We start from the raw sequence: 19,981 nt of genomic DNA, 5'->3' as shown, positions 1-19,981 counted from the left end.
TATATATATATATATATATATATATATACAGACACACACACACACACACACACACACACACATATATATATATATATATATATATATATATATATATATATATATATATATATATATATATATATATATATATGTATATATATATATATATATATATATATATATATATATATATATATATATATATATACATATATATATATATATATATATATATATATATATATATATATATATATATATATATATATATATATATATATATGTATATATATATATATATATATATATATATATATACATATATATATATATATATATATATATATATATATATATATAAGAAAGAAGAAAGTTAAGTGTAAATGTGAATAAGAGCAAGGTTATTAGGTACAGTAGGGTTGAGGGTCAAGTCAATTGGGAGGTAAGTTTGAAAGGAGAAAAAGTGGAGGAAGTAAAGTGTTTTTAGATATCTGGGAGTGGATCTGGCAGCGGATGGAACCATGGAAGCAGAAGTGAATCATAGGGTGGGGGAGGGGGCGAAAATCCTGGGAGCCTTGAAGAATGTGTGGAAGTCGAGAACATTATCTCGGAAAGCAAAAATGGGTATGTTTGAAGGAATAGTGGTTCCAACAATGTTGCATGGTTGCGAGGCGTGGGCTATGGATAGAGTTGTGCGCAGGAGGGTGGATGTGCTGGAAATGAGATGTTTGAGGACAATGTGTGGTGTGAGGTAGTTTGATCGAGTAAGCAATGTAAGAGTAAGAGAGATGTATGGAAATAAAAAGAGCGTGGTTGAGAGAGCAGAAGAGGGTGTTTTGAAATGGTTTGGGCACATGGAGAGAATGAGTGAGGAAAGATTGACCAAGAGGATATATGTGTCGGAGGTGGCGGGAACGAGGAGAAGTGGGAGACCAAATTGGAGGTGGAAAGATGGAGTGAAAAAGATTTTGAGTGATCGGGGCCTGAACATGCAGGAGGGTGAAAGGCGGGCAAGGAATAGAGTGAATTGGATCGATGTGGTATGCCGGGGTTGATGTGCTGTCAGTGGATTGAATCAGGGCATGTGAAGCGTCTGGGGTAAACCATGGAAAGCTGTGTGGGGCCTATATGTGGAAAGGGAGTTGTGGTTTCGGGCATTATTGCATGACAGCTAGAGACTGAGTGTGAACGAATGAGGCCTTTGTTTTCTTTTCCTAGCGCTACCCCGCACACATGAGGGGGGAGGTGGATGGTATTCCATGTGTGATGAGGTGGCGATGGGAAGGAATAAAGGCAGACAGTGTGAATTGTGTGCATGGGTATATATGTATGTGTCTGTGTGTGTATATGTATGTGTACAATGAGATGTACAGGTATGTATATTTGCGTGTGTGGAAGAGTGTGTATATACATGTGTATGGGGGTGGGTTGGGCCATTTCTTTCGTCTGTTTCCTTGCGCTACCTCGCAAACGCGGGAGACAGCGACAAAGCAAAAAAAAAATATATATATATATATATATATATATATATATATATATATATATATATATATATATATATATATATATATATGGGAGCGGGGGGCTGGAAATCCTCCCCTCTCGTTTTTTTTTTTTTTCAAAAAGATGGAACAGAGAAGTGGGCCAGGTGAGGATATTCCCTCAGAGGCCCTGTCCTCTGTTCTTAACGCTACCTCGCTAACGCGGGAAATGGCGAATAGTTTAAAAGAAGAAAGATATATATATATATATATATATATATATGTATATATATATATATATATATATATATATATATATATATATATATATATATATATATATATATATATATATATATATATATATAATATGTATGTATTTTTTTTGCCATATATGCTCTCCATTTCCCGCGTGAGCGAGGCAGCAACAATACCAGATGGCTGAGCCCAAGGGAGAAAATTCCTCACTTCGTTCCTTCCTCCATTACTTCTTTTGGAAACTACATGAAGAGAGAATACCCCCAACCCATCCATCCACGTTCCTATCCCTTTTAGTCGCCCTCTACGACACGCAAGAAATATATGGGAAGTATTCTTTCTCCCCTATCATATATACATGATATGGGGACTATGCATGCGGAATGCATACATAGTGCCATATATATACGACACGCATTTAGAAATGGTTCTAAATGCGTGTCATAGATCACCTCTGAGACTTCTCTTTTCTAATCTAAATAGATTTAATTCGTTTAGTTGGATCTCAAAGGATTTGTTTCTCAGGCCAAGAATCATCTTGGCAGCTTGCTTCTATGCTCTCTCCATTCTGTCTATATCTTTCCTCAAGTACGGTGACCAAAACTGAACACAATATTGAAGATTTAGAGGCAGAAGTGAGTTGTAAAGATTGAGGATAATTTCACAAGACTTGAGTTCGAAAGTCCCTCCTATGTATCCAAGAACTCTGTTTGCCTTTTCTACTGCTCATGTGCTCTGTTTTCTTAGCTTTAGGTTACCAGATACTATTACCCGAAAACCTTTTTCCTCATTGACTTCCTTTTGCTCAAAAAAAATTCATAGTGAAGCTTACCTTTGCATCTTCACAAAATATATGCAAAACTTTGCTATTATTACTAAAATTCATTTCTCACCTGTAAACCCAGTCCCTCAGTATGTCTGTATCAGTTTGGAGCTGCAGAAATTCATTTGCTGTTGTCGATTTATTCCCCACCAAATAACACGTTGATATTCCTAACTCCCCTTAACGTTCACTTCAGCTTCATCAGTAGGTCGGGAAAAAACTACCGCACCGTTATCGCCATCGTCATGTATTGCCCACCAGAGATTCCCCGTCCCCGAGTGACAGTTCATTACCACAACGGCACAGAACTTAACCTAGCTCGTGCAGACTGCTCAAATAATAGCTCTTTCTCTACCAATGTAATTAATTATTAATGATTGTAATGAATAGATAGCCGCCCTAGTGGGCGTATGAAATCTATCAGTATTGTCTCCACCACCCCTTCTTTTCTGAATACAACAATGATCATATTGTGGGTAATTTCTCGATCCGTTTACAATGTTTTATGACAATTAATTCAAACCGTTAGGTGTCTGCTTATATATATATATATACATATATATATATATATATATATATATATATATATATATATATATATATATATATATACATATATTATTTTATTTTATTTTGCTTTGTCGCTGTCTCCCGCGTTTGCGAGGTAGCGCAAGGAAACAGACGAAAGAAATGGCCCAATCCACCCCCATACACATGTATATACATACACGTCCACACACGCAAATATACATACCTATGCATCTCAATGTACACATATATATACACATACATATATACCCATGCACACAATTCACACTGTCTGCCTTTATTCATTCCCATCGCCACCTCGCCACACATGGAATACCATCCCCCTCCCCCCTCATGTGTGCGAGGTAGCGCTCGGAAAAGACAACAAAGGCCCCATTCGTTCACACTCAGTCTTTAGCTGTCATGCAATAATGCCCGAAACCACAGCTCCCTTTCCACATCCAGGCCCCACACAACTTTCCATGGTTTACCCAAGACGCTTCACATGCCCTGATTCAATCCACTGACAGCACGTCAACCCCGGTATAGCACATCGATCCAATTCACTCTATTCCTTGCCCGCCTTTCACCCTCCTGCATGTTCAGGCCCCGATCACACAAAATCTTTTTCACTCCATCTTTCCACCTCCAATTTGGTCTCCCACTTCTCCTCGTTCCCTCCACCTCCGACACATATATCCTCTTGGTCAATCTTTCCTCACTCATTCTCTCCATTTGCCCAAACCATTTCAAAACACCCTCTTCTGCTCTCTCAACCACGCTCTTTTTATTTCCACACATCTCTCTTACCCTTACGTTACTTACTCGATCAAACCACCTCACACCACACATTGTCCTCAAACATCTCATTTCCAGCACATCCACCCTCCTGCGCACAACTCTATCTATAGCCCACGCCTCGCAACCATACAACATTGTTGGCACCATTATTCCTTCAAACATACTCATTTTTGCTTTCCGAGATAATGTTCTCGACTTCCACATATTCTTCAAGGCTCCCAGGATTTTCGCCCCCTCCCCCACCCTATGATTCACTTCAGCTTCCATGGTTCCATCCGCTGCCAGATCCACTCCCAGATATCTAAAACACTTTACTTCCTTCAGTTTTTCTCCATTCAAACTTACCTCCTAATTGACTTGACCCTCAACCCTACTGTACCTAATAACCTTGCTCTTATTCACATTTACTCTTAACTTTCTTCTTTCAGACACTTTACCAAACTCAGTCACCTGCTTCTACAGTTTCTCACATGATTCAGCCACCACCGCTGTATCATCAGCGAACAACAACTGACTCACTTCCCAAGCTCTCTCATCCACAACTAACTTCATACTTGCCCCTCTTTCCAAAACCCTTGCATTCACCTCCCTAACAACCGCATCCATAAACAAATTAAACAACCATGGAGACATCACACACCCCTGCCGCAAACCTACATTCACTGAGAAACAATCACTTTCCTCTCTTCCTACACGTACACATGCATTACATCCTCGATAAAAAACTTTTCAATGCTTCCAACAACTTATATTGTTGTTGCCCCATTCGTTCACACTCAGTCTCTAGCTGTCATGCAATAATGCCCGAAACCACAGCTCACTTTCCGCATCCAGGCCCCACACAACTTTCCATGGTTTATCCCAGACGCTTCACATGCCCTGATTCAATCCATTGACAGCACGCCGACCCCGGTATACAGCATCGATCCAATTCACACTATCCCTTGCCCGCCTTTCACCCTCCTGCATGTTCAGGCCCCGATCACTCAAAATCTTTTTCACTCCATCTTTCCACTTCCAATTTGGTCTCCCACTTCTCGTTCCCTCCACCTCCGACACATATATCCTCTTAGTCAATCTTTCCTCACTCATTCTCTCCATGTGATCAAACCATTTCAAAACACCCTCTTCTGCTCTCTCAACCACGCTCTTTTTATTTCCACACATCTCTCTTTCCCTCACATTACTTACTCGATCAAACCACCTCACACCACACATTGTCCTCAAACATCTCATTTCCAGCACATCCACCCTACTGCGCACAACTCTATCCATAGCCCACGCCTCGCAACCACACAACATTGTTGGAACCACTATTCCTTCAAACATACCCATTTTTGCTTTCGGAGATAATGTTCTCGACTTCCACACATTCTTCAATGTTCCCAGGATTTTCGCCCCCTCCCCCACCCTATGATTCACTTCAGCTTCCATGGTTCCATCCGCTGCCAGATCCACTCCCAGATATCTAAAACACTTTACTTCCTCCAATTTTTCTCCTTTTAAATCTACCTCCCAATCAACTTGATCCTCAACCCTACTGTACTTAATAACCTTGCTCTTACTCACATTTACTCTTAACTTTCTTCTTTCACACACTTTACCAAACTCAGTCACCAGCTTCTGCAGTTTCTCACATGAATCAGCCACCAGCGCTGTATTATCAGCGAACAACAACTGACTCACTTCCCAAGCTCTCTCATCCACAACAGACTTCATAGTTGCCCTCTTTCCAAAACTCTTGCATTCACCTCCCTAACAACCCCATCCATAAACAAATTAAACAACCACGGACACATCACACACCCCCGCCGCAAACCTACATTCACTGAGAACCAATCACTTTCCTCTATTCCTACACGTACACATGCCTTACATCCTCGATAAAAACTTTTCACTGCTTCTAACAACTTGCCTCCCACACCTTATGTTCTTAGTACCTTCCACAGAGCATCTCTATCAACTCTATCATATGCCTTCTCCAGATCCATAAATGCTACATACAAATCCATTTGCTTTTCTATGTATTTCTCACATACATTCTTCAAAGCAAACACCTGATCCACACATCCTCTACCACTTCTGAAACCACACTGCTCTTCCCCAGTCTGATGCTCTGTACATGCCTTCACCCTCTCAATCATTACCCTCCCATATAATTTACAAGAAATACTCAACAAACATATACCTCTGTAATTTGAGCACTCACTCTTATCCCCTTTGCCTTTGTACAATGGCACTATGCATGCATTCCGCCAATCCTCAGGCACCTCACCATGAATCATACATACATTAAAGAACATTACCAACCAGTCAACGATACAGGCAACCCCTTTTTTAATAAATTCCACTTCAGTACCATCCAAACCTGCTACCTTGCCTGCTTTCATCTTCGGCAAAGCTTTTACTACCTCTTCTCTGTTTACCAAATCATTTTCCCTAACCCTCTCACTTTGCACACCACCTCGACCAAAACACCCTATATCTTCCACTCTATCATCAAACACATTCAACAAACCTTCAAAATACTCACTCCATCTCCTTCTCACATCACCACTACTTGTTATCACCTCCCCATTAGCCCCCTTCACTGAAGTTCCCATTTGCTCCCTTGTCTTACGCACTTTATTTACCTCCTTCCAGAACATCTTTTTATTCTCCCTGAAATTTAATGATACTCTCTCACCCCAACTCTCATTTGCCCTCTTTTTCACCTCTTGCACCTTTCTCTTGACCACCTGTCTCTTTCTTTTATATATCTCCCACTGATTTGCATTTTTTCCCTGCAAAAATCGTTCAAATGCCTCTCTCTTCTCTTTCACTAATAATCTTACTTCTTCATCCCACCACTCACTACCTTTCCTAATCAACCCATCTCACACGCTTCTCATGCCACAAGCATCTTTTTCGCAAGCCATCACTGCATCCCTAAATACATCCAATTCCTCCCCCACTCCCCTTACCTCCTTTGTTCTCACCTTTTTCCATTCTGTACTCAGTCTCTCCTGATACTTCCTCACACAAATCTCCTTCCCAAGCTCACTCACTCTCACTACCCTCTTCACCCCAACATTCGCTCTTCTTTTCTGAAAACCTCTACAAATCTTCACCTTCGCCTCCACAAGATAATGATCAGACATCCCTCCAGTTGCACTTCCCAGCACATTAACATCCAAACGTCTCTCATTCGCGCGCCTGTCAATTAACACGTAATCCAATAACGCTCTCTGGCCATCTCTCCTACTTACATACGTATACTTATGTATGTCTCGCTTTTTAAACCAAGTATTCCCAATCACCAGTCCTTTTTCAGCACATAAATCTACAAGCTCTTCACCATTTCCATTTACAGCACTGAACACCCCATGTATACCAATTATTCCCTCAAGTGCCACATTACTCACCTTTGCATTCAAATCACCCATCACTATAACCCGGTCTTGTGCATCAAAACCACTAACACACTCATTCAGCTGCTCCCAGAACACTTGTCTCTCATGATCTTTCTTCTTATGCCCAGGTGCCTATGCACCAATAGTCACCCATCTCTCTCCATCAACTTTCAGTTTTACCCATATTAATCGAGAGTTTACTTTCTTACATTCTATCACATACTCCTACAACTCCTGTTTCAGGAGTAGTTCTACTCCTTCCCTTGCTCTTGTCCTCTCACTAACCCCTGACTTTACTCCCAAGACATTCCCAAACCACTCTTCCCCTTTACCTTTAAGCTTCGTTTCCCTCAGAGCCAGTGGTGATTGCAGGTGTTGTTAAATGGATTTTCCGGTTCGAGGAAGAGTGTCAAGACTACACTTCAATGAGCTGAGGAGCATGCAAGTCGCTACAGAAAATAAAGGATGATCTTAAAGATACGCTTACACTAGACAAAAATACCGATGGGTTACGTAGTTTTCTGTGGGTTGGATCTCCCCCACCCATCCGTTCTGTTCACACTGTAACGAGAACCACCGTCTCAGCTCAGCGATTCTAGTGTAAACAAACAGTCTGGCATGATAAGAGCCTGAACAATTCCTGCTGACTATTGCCACATCAAACTGCCGGAGTGTGTACAGGGAGTTGAAAAAGAAAAAAAGAAGAAAACGAAAAGGTTTTGGATAAAACCATGGCTACAGAAAACATCCAGATATCCATTGTGATCTCTGTTGCCGCTCACTTTTGAATGTTTGTTTTCGTTTGAGGGTCAGTTGACGGTCTGAATATGATATCTTGCTAGATATATAACTTGAAATAAATGTTTTATATTCTAAATACAAATTTGTACATATCTAAAAGCAAAATCTTTATAATGTAATATCAGATGTAGATATTACAGCATATATGGGTAAGAATGATAATATAGTGTCAACACAATTACAATCTGTTTCGGATGGGCGCCCAGAGAAAATCCGTTTCGCTGGCTGTCGCTTTCCCCACGCGTTTCTGTGGACGATTCGTAGAAAACCAGATATACCTATGGGCCCATTGATTTTTTATGAATAGTGTAAACACACCTTACGTTGGCTGAGGAAGATGACCAGATGTGCAAAGGAAATTTCATTTGTCTGTAGATTAGTAAAGATTTTAATTGCACATCAAACAATTTTGTATGATCTTTATTTTGTCATCTATGTCCTTCCTGATATTTTGTCTTTACGTTCACTGCTGTGCATTCTCTCTGCCTTTCCATGCGTCTGATGTTAACGTTTAACGCTCATACATGATTTTTTCATAACATAGAAGGAAGGAAAACTAGTGTAATGTCAATGATAGAAACAAATATAATAATTTGTCCTGGAACGGACTGGAAGACGATCATTTCCCAGGTGATGATTTTGAAGTCATAATATGTTGACCTTTTTGATACCCGGACCAAACATAAACTTTTAGACTAAATGACCTGCAGTAATCCATCTATCCTGACAACAACCTTTCACCAAATCATCATTGGCCTTCATAGTGTTTACTGGGATTTCTCTTCCTCACTAAAGTTAAGTAATCTTCCGGGTGCATCAAAATTCTCTGTTGTTCAGTCAGGTGATTGTTATATAACATTAGTGTCAGGCACCAGCATTTTCCTTGTTAAAGTATGAACTGACGCAAATGTTCCTAAATAATATCTTTCCAGGTTTAGTAAATGCTACGTCAAAGTTCTGCTTCAAAAGAGACTGTACAAGACGCGGAAGAGTTATACGAAACACAAAGGTAAATGATTAACTAGGGATACTCAAGTGCAAAACTCTCTGTTCCATAGTCAGATTGTGTAGTTATTTCCCTTCGATTCCATCAGCTATTCTAACACCAGTGGGACTCAATTAGTCGCAACTGTTGCATCAAAAATAAGAAAAAGATGAAACTGAAAGAAGCTCTATATGGACTTAGGAAAACATACAGTAGGTTCATTATAATGTAAATCAATATATTACCTCGCCCTATGGCAAAACGGTGTCATTCTTGGCTTCAGTGTTTGACGCAACTTTGACCGGGGCCTAAAAGGACACTGAGGGCTGACCCCACGTGCTACTCAAGTCAGAACACAGTAGATAAGATATCAAAACTTTAACAAACTTAAACTCTGAACAAGGGTATTCTATTAGGACAATCCTTCTGCCTGTCATTACCCAGGACAGTGTTGGTGATTCCTTTACATTAATTATATAGATTCTCTCATTGTCTGTGATCAACAACTATTAACATCAACCATGGATGTCACACTGGGCCACACTATCATCACAAGTCATGGGTGTCACACTGAGCCACACTATCATCACAAGTCATGGGTGTCACACTGGGCCACACTATCATCACCAGCCATATGGGTCACATTGGGCCACACTATCATCACAAGTCATAGGTGTCACACTGAGCCACACTATCATCACCAGCCATGGGTGTCACATTGGGCCACACTATCATCACCAGCCATGGGTGTCACATTGGGCCACACTATCATCACCAGCCATAAGTGTCGCAGTATGCTCATATATTCATTATTACTCATCTCAACATGATAGAGTTAAATTATAATTTCATTTTAGTCTATGTTCCTCAGGACATTACGTATTTGCAGTCCAGAGTCTATTGATGATGAGTTTGAGAAAATATATTCTAATGGATCCAAGTTAGAATACCCTAGATTTTTGATTGATATATCCCTTAAGTTAGCAAAGAAATCATTTGATATAGTTGTACCCAAACCTCCGATTGACACCAAGAATCTTTTAGTCCTCCCTTTCAGTAATAATTTTACTTTACTTCCCATGTTGCTTAAATCCTTTAATGTAAATGTTGCCTTCAGCAACAATAATACTATAGATAATGTCTCAATCAAGAACTCACCAGAAAAATCTCCTGAATGCATCTATAAAGTGCCATGTAGAAATTGTGTTGGTTTTATGTTGGGCAGACTGGTAATGATGTTTCTGTTAGACTTAAGCAATGTAAATATAGTATAAGAACAGGACAAGAATCAAATGCCTTGTTTAATCACATCATCAAGGGAGATACAAGAAAGAAATATACGTCAGTTGATAGACAACGAAGAGACGGAGCTAGGACGCATTTGGTAAACGAGTGACTGTCCTAATGGACAGACAACAAGCGTATCATAAACTTATTATGTGGACCAGAAGGGGAATCTTTTACAAATTTTATCAACAATTAAGCTAACTAATTTGTATAGACCTTCACTAATACTAAGGTTACAATTCTCTGTGTATTCAATAATATAATATTTAACGATATTTCTTGTGGTATTGGAGTTAAGAATTGATAACTGAGATGGCATTACTTCAGTCAATACAATGATCATAGTTTTTAACGTAATTAAACAAGGCACTTGACTCTCGTCCTGTTCTTATAATTCATGTTGTTTAAGTCTAACAGAAAGATTCTTACCAGTCTGCCCAACATAAAACTTATCACAGCTTCTATATGGCACTTTAGAGATGCATCAGGGTGAACTTTCTGGTGAGTTCCTGATTAGGATATTCTTTACAGCATTATTGTTGCTGAAGGCAACATTTATATTAAAAGATTCACGCAATATGAAAAGTGAAGTAAAATCATTATTTAAAGGAAGAACTAAAAGATTCTTGGTGTCAATAGGAGGTTTGGGTTCAACTCTATCAAATGATTTCTTTGCTAACTTAAGGGATTTATCAATCAAAGATCTAGGATATTTTAACTTGGATCCAATAGAATATATCTTCTCAAATTCATCACCAATAAACTCTAGACTGCAAATACGTAATGCCCTAAGGAACATAGACTAAAAAGATGATAATTCAACTCCGTCATGTTCAGACGAGTAATAATGGATATATGAGCATACATTGGTAGGTTTTCTCTAGATACTAAACTTAAACTTGTTTCCATGCCTATGGATCATGCAATCTAAAAAGGGTAACATACCATTATTTTCATTGTCTACAGTAAATTTGGTAGAAGGTACTAAATTCTTAAGTAAAAGGAAAGACGTTCGTGTAATTTAATTTCCTGTCCCAACACAAAGAACATTATCTACACTATCGTGTTTCATTTCTCCGTGGACTCATAGGAATATATATATATATATATATATATATATATATATATATATATATATATATATATATATATATATATATATATATATATATATATATATATATATATATATATATATATATATATATATATATACATATATATATATATATACATATATATATATATATATATATATATATATATATATATATATATATATATATATATATATATATATATATATATATATATATATATATATATATATATATATATATATATATATATATATATATATATATATATATATATATATATACATATATATATATATACATATATATATATACATATATATATATACATATATATATATACATATATATATATATACATATATATATATATACATATATATATATATACATATATATATATGCATATATATATATATATATATATATATATATATATATATATATATATATATATATATATATATATATATATATATATATATATATATATATATATATATATATATATTATCCCTGGGGATAGGGGATTAAGAATACTTCCCACGTATTCCCTGCGTGTCGTAGAAGGCGACTAAAAGAGGAGGGAGCGGGAGGCTAGAAATCCTCCCCTCTCGTTTTTTTTTAATTTTCCAAAAGAAGGAACAGAGGGGGGGCCAGGTGAGAATATTCCACAAAGGCCCAGTCCTCTGTTCTTAACGCTACGTCGCTAACGCGGGAAATGGCGAATAGTTAAAAAAAAAAAAAAAAAATATATATATATATATATATATATATATATATATATATATATATATATATATATATATATATATATATATATATAATTCTTTCTTTCATAATATTCGCCATTTCCCGCGTTAGCGAGGTAGCGTTAAGAACAGAGGACAGGGCCTTTGAGGAAATATCTTCACCTGGCCCCCTTCTCTGTTCCTTCTTTTGGAAAATTAAAAAAAAAAAAAAACGTGAAAAGAGGATTTCCAGCCACCCGCTTCCTCCCCTTTCTACGACACGCAGGAAATACGTGGGAAGTATTCTTTCTCCCCTATCCCCAGGGATATATATATATATATATATATATATATATATATATATATATATATATATATATATATATATATATATATATATATATTTCTTGCTTTGTCGCTGTCTCCCGCGTTTGCGAGGTAGCGCAAGGAAACAGACGAAAGAAATGGCCCAACCCACCCCCATACACATGTATATACATACGTCCACACACGCAAATATACATACCTACGCAGCTTTCCATGGTTTACCCCAGACGCTTCACATGCCCTGATTCAATCCACTGACAGCACGTCAACCCCGGTATACCATATCGATCCAATTCAATCTATTCCTTGCCCTCCTTTCACCCTCCTGCATATTCAGGCCCCGATCACACAAAATCTTTTTCACTCCATCTTTCCACCTCCAATTTGGTCTCCCACTTCTCCTCGTTCCCTCCACCTCCGACACATATATGCTCTTGGTCAATCTTTCCTCACTCATTCTCTCCATGTGCTCAAACCATTTCAAAACACCCTCTTCTGCTTTCTCAACCACGCTCTTTTTATTTCCACACATCTCTCTTACCCTTACGTTACATACTCGATCAAACCACCTCACACCACACATTTTCCTCAAACATCTCATTTCCAGCACATCCATCCTCCTGCGTACAACTCTATCTATAGCCCGCGCCTCGCAACCATACAATATTGTTGGAACCACTATTCCTTCAAACATACCCATTTTGCTTTCCGAGATAATGTTCTCGACTTCCACACATTCTTCAAGGTTCCCAGGATTTTCGCCCCCTCCCCCATCCTATGATCCACTTCCGCTTCCATGGTTCCATCCGCTGCCAGATCCACTCACAGATATCTAAAACACTTTACTTCCTCCAGTTTTTCTCCATTCAAACTTACCTCCCAATTGACTTGACCCTCAACCCTACTGTACCTAATTACCTTGCCCTTATTCACATTTACTCTTAACTTTCTTCTTTCACACACTTTACCAAACTCAGTCACCAGCTTCTGCAGTTTCTCACATGAGTCAGCCACCAGCGCTGTATCATCAGCGAACAACAACTGACTCACTTCCCAAGCTCTCTCATCCCCAACAGACTTCATACTTGCCCCTCTTTCCAAAACTCTTGCATTCACCTCCCTAACAACCCCATCCATAAACAAATTAAACAACCATGGAGACATCACACACCCCTGCCGCAAACCTACATTCACTTACAACCAATCACTTTCCTCTCTTCCTACACGTACACATGCCTTACATCCTCGATAAAAACTTTTCACTGCTTCTAACAACTTGCCTCCCACACCATATATTTCTAATACCTTCCACAGAGCATCTCTATCAACTCTATCATATGCCTTCAACAGATCCATAAATGCTACATATATATATATATATATATATATATATATATATATATATATATATATATATATATATATATATATATATATATATATATGTGGTGTGGGAGGCAAGTTGTTAGAAGCAGTGAAAAGTTTTTATCGAGTATATAAGGCATGTGTACGTGTAGGAAGAGAGGAACGTGATTGGTTCTCAGTGAATGTAGGTTTGCGGCAGGGGTGTGTGATGTCTCCATGGTTGTTTAATTTGTTTATGGATGGGGTTGTTAGGGAGGTGAATGCAAGAGTTTTGGAAAGAGGGGCAAGTATGAAGTCTGTTGTGGATGAGAGAACTTGGGAAGTGAGTCAGTTGTTGTTCGCTGATGATACAGCGCTGGTGGCTGATTCATGTGAGAAACTGCAGAAGCTGGTGACTGAGTTTGGTAAAGTGTGTGAAAGAAGAAAGTTAAGAGTAAATGTGAATAAGAGCAAGGTTATTAGGTACAGTAGGGTTGAGGGTCAAGTCAATTGGGAGGTAAGTTTGAATGGAGAAAAACTGGAGGAAGTAAAGTGTTTTAGATATCTGGGAGTGGATCTGGCAGCGGATGGAACCATGGAAGCGGAAGTGAATCATAGGGTGGGGGAGGGGGTGAAAATCCTGGAAGCCTTGAAGAATGTGTGGAAGTCGAGAACATTATCTCGGAAAGCAAAAATGGGTATGTTTGAAGGAGTAGTGGTTCCAACAATATTGTATGGTTGCGAGGCGTGGGCTATGGATAGAGTTGTGCGCAGGAGGGTGGATGTGCTGGAAATGAGATGTTTGAGGACAACATGTGGTGTGAGGTGGTTTGATTGACTAAGTGATAATACGGTATGAGAGATGTGTGCTAATAAAAAGAGTGTGGTTGAGAGAACAAAAGAGGGTGTTTTGAAATGGTTTGGGCACATGGAGAGAATGAGTGAGGAAAGATTGACCAAGAGGATATATGTGTCGGAGGTGGAGGGAACGAGGAGAAGTGGGAGACCAAATTTGAGGTGGAAAGATGGAGTGGAAAAAGATTTTGTGTGATCGGGGCCTGAACATGCAGGAGGGTGAAAGGCGGGCAAGGAATAGAGTGAACTGGATCGATTTGGTATACCGGGGTTGACGTACTGTCAGTGGATTGAATTAGGGCATGTGAAGCGTCTGGGGTAAACCATGGAAAGTTGTGTGGGGCCTGGATGTGGAAAGGGAGCTGTGGTTTCGGGCATTATTGCATGACAGCTAGAGACTGTGTGTGAACAAATGGGGCCTTTGTTGTCATGAGGAGGGAGGGGGTTGGTATTCCATGTGTGGCGAGGTGGCGATGGGAATGAATAAAGGCAGACAGTGTGAATTGTGTGCATGGGTATATATGTATGTGTCTGTGTGTGTATATATATGTGTACATTGAGATGTATAGGTATGTATATTTGCGTGTGTGGACGTGTATGTATATACATTGTGTATGGGGGTGGGTTTGACCATTTCTTTCGTCTGTTTCCTTGCGCTACCTCGCAAACGCGGGAGACAGCGACAAAGCAAAAAAAAAAAAAAAAAATATATATATATATATATATATATATATATATATATATATATATATATATATATATATATATATATATATATATATATATATATATATACAGATAGCTGGAGAGAGAGACTGAGGAAGAGAGAGAGAGAGAGAGAGAGAGAGAGAGAGAGAGAGAGAGAGAGAGAGAGAGAGAGAGAGAGAGAGAGAGAGAGAGAGAGAGCAGGAAAAAAAATTGTCCAAAGGCAGGGTTAACTCACAGCGTTCATCACTGGATAATGTAGGGTTACCAGGAGAGGGGGCGTGTGAGTTCCGCGTTATCAAGTATTATATGCATGAGAGAAAGACTGTATATTTGTGGACTGAACACTAGCAGCCCACGTGTGGTGAGACAGAGAGACCTACTGAAGTGACGGCTCACTGTGCGTGCATCTGTCTCCTACCATGAGGATAGTACTATTAATATACCTCGCTGTCTTGTGGTTGTCTACCATCTATCTACTACTTGAGAGAGAGAGAGAGAGAGAGAGAGAGAGAGAGAGAGAGAGAGAGAGAGAGAGAGAGAGAGAGAGAGAGAGAGAGAGAGAGAGAGAGAGAGAGAGAGAGAGACTACAAGGTAGACTTACAAGCGATTAAATATCCTCTTGTATAATGAAAGATTCAAGAACTCCACAGTGTTGCCAGTTACTAGTAGACTGTGTGAAGAAAACAGACCCATCGCCACAGTGTGTAATAACTCTGGCTACAAATGCTCATTGTTTACATTTACGTCCTCAGTAAGAGTGAGATATAATTCATTTTTAGCGGTAAACTTTCAATTATGAAAATAATAACCCAGCTAAAGTTCCTGGCATAATTGTTCCTGGGATATTCTCGGTATTTTAATGGATTAAATTCAATTATACGTTATGTGAACGGGGCCAGCGCTTTAAATGAATCTATGATCTAAATGAATTCCAGTCTAATTCCAAAATTCAATTTCAAGCTTCATAAATAACAGGATTATTACTGTTGTCATGACATCCTCCCTGGGGAGCCCTATGGTTATAGTCTATCATATAAATAGTATCATTCAGCAAGAGTGTATCATTATATCTATCATGAATGTCAACCACATGAGTATATATGTGTATATATGCAGAGTGCACCACTCACCAATATCTTGCGAGGCAGCTCTTGTGTCACGAACTAAACTTTAAGACGGTCAAGATGTTCAAGACAGCGAATAACCAGGCTCTGTCTATGGGACCCTGTGGAGGTACTGCGGGCTGCTCCTCCCCGTCCTGTCAGATTAGCTGTACACTTCATAACTCAGTAATGAATATATCAGTAATATCAAGAAGTTCAACCTTAATGTATGACTTGTTCTTGTCTTACTCTGTTCTCCAGATCTACAGACCCTCAAATACCAGAGACGTAGACCAGTCTGTGTGTTAACATTGAGCTGTGATTGATAGGGCGAAATGAAGAAGCAACTTGGACACAAGGTTTTCACGTTTTAACTGATTTAGAGTAGTAATGTCACAGGTCCTCTTTATTAGCTTATTAAGGTGTACTGGTCGAGGCCCTGCATGGATGAGCACCTTGATCAGGTGTAGTCAAGCTCCAACTCAATCAGTCATTGTGATAATTGATTTAGTACACTGGACACTTATGACGATTGTCTGGTAAACACTCGTCCAACTCACCATCCATGGAGTGTATTATTCTATTCAGTTATAGATACACCAGGATTAAAATTCTCTGAAAGAGTTCAGGTGTTAGACAATAGTCTTCTAAAGGCTCCCTCAGCCCAAGGCTACGCACGCACTTCCAGTAGCAGGGAAATGCAGACTCCTGTGGAGTGCGAAGTTCCTTGACGAGACTATACTACTTTTCACTCGCGGTGTAACACCGAACAGGCGAAGTACGGTAACACCTCAATATATATATATATATATATATATATATATATATATATATATATATATATATATATATATATATATAGATATATATATATATATTTTTTTTTTTCTTTATTTTGCTTTGTCGCTGTCTCCCGCGTTTGCGAGGTAGCGCAAGGAAACAGACGAAAGAAATGGCCCAACCCACCCCCATACACAATGTACACACACACTCGCCCACACACGCAAATATACATACCTATACATCTCAATGTACACATATATATACACACACAGACACATACATATATACCCATGCACACAGTTCACACTGTCTGCCCCTATTCATTCCCATCGCCACCTCGCAACACATGGAATACCATCTCCCTCCCCCCTCATGTGTGCGAGGCAGCACTAGGAAAAGACAACAAAGGCCCCATTCGCTCACACCCAGTCTCCAGCTGTCACGCAATAATGCCCGAAACCACAGCTCCCCCTCCACATCCAGGCCCCACACAACCTCCCATGGTTCACCCCAGACGCTTCACACGCCCTGATTCAATCCATCGACAGCACGTCCACCCCGGTATACCACATCGATCCAACTCACTCTATTCCCTGCCCGCCTCCCACCCTCCTGCATGTTCAGGCCCCGACCACACAAAATCCCCCTCACTCCATCCTTCCACCCCCAATTTGGTCTCCCACCTCTCCTCGTTCCCTCCACCTCCGACACATACATCCTCTTGGTCAACCTCTCCTCACTCATTCCCTCCATGTGCCCAAACCATTTCAAAACATTCAAAATATGTATATATATATATATTATCTATTATATTTTGTCGGTATCTCCCGCGTTAGTGAGGTAGCGCAAGGAAACAGACTAAAGAATGGCCCAACCCACCCACATACACATGCATATACATACGCGTCCACACACGCACATATACATACCATACATACCTATATATTTCAACTTATACATATATATACATACACGGACATATATATATATACACACATGCACATAATTCATACTTGCTGCCTTTAATCATTCCCGTCGCCACCCCGCCACACATGAAATGACAACCCCCTCCCCGGCATGCGCGCGAGGTAGGGCTAGGAAAAGACAACAAAGGCCACATTCGTTAACACTCAGTCTCTAGCTGTCATGTATAATGCATCGAAATCACAGCTCCCTTTCCCATTCAGGCCCCACAAAACTTTTCATGGCTTACCCCTGACGTTTCACATGCCCTGGTTCAATCCATTGACAGCACGTCGACCCAGGTATACCACATCGTTCCAATTCACTCTATTCCTTGCACACCTTTCACCTTTCTGCATGTTCAGGCCCCGATGGCTCAAAATCTTTTTCATTCCATCCTTCCACCTCCAATTTGGTCTTCCACTTCTCCTCGTTCCCTCAACCTCTGACACATATCCTCTTTGTCATTCTTTTCTCACTCATTCTCTCTGTGACCAAACCATTTCAATACACCTTCTTCTGCTCTCTCAACCACACTCATTTTATCATCACACATCTCTCTTACCCTTTCATTACTTATATATATATATATATATATATATATATATATATATATATATATATATATATATATATATATATATATATATATATATAGGTTTTTCATACATACTCGCCATTTTCCGCATTAGCGAGGTAGCGTTAAGAACGAAGGAATGAGCCTTAGAGGGAATATCCTCACTTGGCCCCCTTTCCCTGTTCCTTCAACTGAAAACCTGAAAATGGGAGGGGAGGATTTCCAGCCCCTCATTGCCTCCCCTTTTAGTCGCTTTCTACGACACGCAAGGAATATGTGGGAAGTATCATTTCTCCCATATCCCTAGGGATGATATGTAAATTATATATCTTATATATATATATATATGTATATATATATATATATATATATATATATATATATATATATATATATATATGTATATATATATATATATATATATATATATATATATATATATATATATATATATATATATATATATATATATATATATATATATATATATATATATATGTATATTTTATTTATTTATTATACTTTGTCGCTGTCTCCCGCGTTTGCGAGGTAACGCAAGGAAACAGACGAAAGAAATGGCCCAACCCCCCCCCCCCCCCCATACACATGTATATACATACGTCCACACACGCAAATATACATACCTACACAGCTTTCCATGGCTTACCCCAGACGCTTCACATGCCTTGATTCAATCCACTGACAGCACGTCAACCCCGGTATACCACATCGCTCCAATTCACTCTATTCCTTGCCCTCCTTTCACCCTCCTGCATGTTCAGGCCCCGATCACTCAGAATCTTTTTCACTCCATCTTTCCACCTCCAATTTGGTCTCCCTCTTCTCCTTGTTCCCTCCACCTCCGACACATATATCCTCTTGGTCAATCTTTCCTCACTCATCCTCTCCATGTGCCCAAACCACTTCAAAACACCCTCTTCTGCTCTCTCAACCACGCTCTTTTTATTTCCACACATCTCTCTTACCCTTACCTTACTTACTCGATCAAACCACCTCACACCACACATTGTCCTCAAACATCTCATTTCCAGCACATCCATCCTCCTGCGCACAACTCTATCCATAGCCCACGCCTCGCAACCATACAACATTGTTGGAACCGCTATTCCTTCAAACATACCCATTTTTGCTTTC

This window comes from Panulirus ornatus, chromosome 14 (assembly GCF_036320965.1).
Source record: "Panulirus ornatus isolate Po-2019 chromosome 14, ASM3632096v1, whole genome shotgun sequence".
NCBI lineage: Eukaryota > Metazoa > Arthropoda > Malacostraca > Decapoda > Palinuridae > Panulirus > Panulirus ornatus.
Note: the sequence above shows the minus strand (reverse complement) of the source record.